This window comes from Macrobrachium rosenbergii, chromosome 44 (assembly GCF_040412425.1).
Source record: "Macrobrachium rosenbergii isolate ZJJX-2024 chromosome 44, ASM4041242v1, whole genome shotgun sequence".
Lineage (NCBI taxonomy): Eukaryota > Metazoa > Arthropoda > Malacostraca > Decapoda > Palaemonidae > Macrobrachium > Macrobrachium rosenbergii.
The window spans coordinates 34,410,570-34,413,069 of record NC_089784.1 but is presented as its reverse complement, the minus strand read 5'-3'; the positions used below and the strand labels follow the sequence as shown (position 1 = coordinate 34,413,069).

Here is a 2,500-nt window from a genome sequence, read left to right as displayed (position 1 = left end):
GTGATTTTTTTAATGCTCTTACAGAAAGTTTTCTGTGACTTTTTTAACACTCTTGCAGTTAGTTTTCTGTGATTGTTTGAACGCTCTTGCATATAGTTTTCTGTGATTTTTTTAACGTTCTTGCAGATAGTTTTCTGTGATTGTTTGAACGTTCGTGCAGATAGTTTTCTGTGATTGTTTGAACGCTCTTGCAGATAGTTTTCTGTGATTTTTGAACGCTCGTGCAGAAAGTTTTCAGTGATTTTTGAACGCTCTTGCAGATAGTTTTCTGTGATTTTTTAACGCTTTTGTAGATAGTTTTCTGTTATTTTTTGGACGCTCTTGCAGAAAGTTTTCTGTGATTTTTTGACCGCTCTTGCATATAGTTTTTTGTGATTTTTTTTAATGCTCTCGCACATTGTTTTCTATGATTGTTTGAACGCTTTTGCAGATAATTTTCTGTGATTTTTTTGGAACGCCCTTGCAGATAGTTTTCTGTGAGTCTTTGAACGCTCTTGCAGATAGTTTTCTGTGATTTTTGAATGCTTTTGCAGATAGTTTTCTGTGATTTTTTGAACGCTCTAGCAAATAGTTTTCTGTGGTTTTTTAACGCTCTTGCAGATAGTTTTCTGTGGGTTTTTAACGCTCTTGCAGATAGTTTTCTGTGGTTTTTTGAACGTTCTTTTAGATAGTTTTCTGTGATTGTTTGAACGCTCTTGCATATATTTTTCTGTGATTTTTTTAACTCTCTTGCAGATAGTTTTCTATGATTTTTTGAACGCTCTTGCAGATAGTTTTCAGTGATTTTTTGAACGCTCTGCAGATAGGTCTGTGATCGCTTGAACGCTCTTGCAGATAATTTTATGATTGTTTGGCCGCTCTTGCAGATAGTTTTGTGATTGTTTGAACGCTCTTGCAGATAGTTTTGTGATTGATTGAACAGTTTGAGGGAAATTTGGTGATTGGCCAATTATCCACTAATATTAACGTAGGATATAAAAGGATTGTACGGAAAAAAGACGATTTAATATGAAATTATCTTGAATCACGCAGCCATGCTATTTAACAGGACAAGTTCGAGAGAGGGTATGCTTCCTTCTTTTAATAATAATAATAATAATAATAATAATAATAATAATAATAATAATAATAAACTTGAATTCAATCTCCCGGGCTATAACGAAAGTATTTCAAACGCTGTTGGAATTCCATGACTGCAAATTGCCAGATAATATTGCAAATAATATTGCAAATATTGTTGTTTGCTGCAGACTATTTTTTACAAATCAATATTGTTTTGCATTTAGAAGTCAGTGGACATTTCTGAAAGCTTATGATTAATGGGGATTCGATACTCATTGTAGGGCAATATAGTTCAGTGTTATGTAGCTACACTATGTTTCCTATAGTGTTATCGATTGGATAATTTAGAAGCACTCAGTGTTGTGTTAGAAATGCTATCTGAAATTACGTGACATGAATATATTGAAGAGGTTATTAGCGTGCTCTGTGTGTGTGTGTGTGTGTGTGGGTGGGTGGGTGTCAGTAGACGTTGTTATTTTGACTGAAATGCAGCTGTATTGTCGAACTCATTTGGTCTCTCTCTCTCTCTCTCTCTCTCTCTCTCTCTCTCTCTCTCTCTCTCTCTCTCTCTCTCTCTCTCTCTCTCTCTCTCTCTCTCTCTGAGAAATTGGAAAGGTTACAGACGTAATATTAAACAATATATGTAATATAAAACTTTTCTAGCTCAGAACCGTACAAGCTTCGTCCGTCATAATAAGAAAGCCTCTTCAGACTCTCTCTCTCTCTCTCTCTCTCTCTCTCTCTCTCTCTCTCTCTCTCTCTCTCTCTCTCTCTCTCCTCTGACAGTAGACTCCACTTTTCATTTTGCATTTGGCCAAATTGAAATCCCTAATGCGCTTTTTATTGAATCTCCTTCCGGATGTTCTGAGCGAAAAGGAGGTGAATTTAGCTCCATGCAATATTCATTTTCACCTTGCAATTGATTCCGCTTGATTGCTGCAAGCCAGCTGTACGTTCCTCATTTCCTGCGGAACCGTTCCTCTCTCTCTCTCTCTCTCTCTCTCTCTCTCTCTCTCTCTCTCTCTCTCTCTCTCTCTCTCTCTCTCTCTCGTGTATTACTTTCGGGGTTTTGACGGAAGCCTTCCGTTCTTTGGTGAGTTATTCTTTTGCACTGGGTGGCTTTGGCTTCGTTGAAGAGACTGTGTTATGTATGATGTCTTCTTTGTATAATATTTTATCATTTCATTATCAGAATTGTAATATAAAATTCAGGCCAAAGGCCAAGCACTGGGACCTAAGAGGTCATTCAGCGCTTGAAATAATGCTGAAACAATTGTTAGTTGTCGGTGGGAAGTACGGTGGAAGAAAGAGAATATGAATGGAGGTACAGTCTGGGGAATGAAAGGATTTGCAGCTGGGGCCGAAAGGACACCTCAAAGAGCCTTAAGTAATGCCTACAGTGCACCGCGTTAGGTGCACTGACGGCACTAGCCCACTA

The 2,500-nt window shown here is 37.6% G+C and overlaps 1 protein-coding gene across 2 annotated transcripts in view; it reads left to right on the top strand.

The window, feature by feature from the left end:
- LOC136829514 (uncharacterized) overlaps nucleotides 1-2,500 on the top strand; it is a 602,709-nt gene that overhangs the window by 479,478 nt on the left and 120,731 nt on the right. The gene's annotated exons all lie outside the window — the stretch shown is intronic.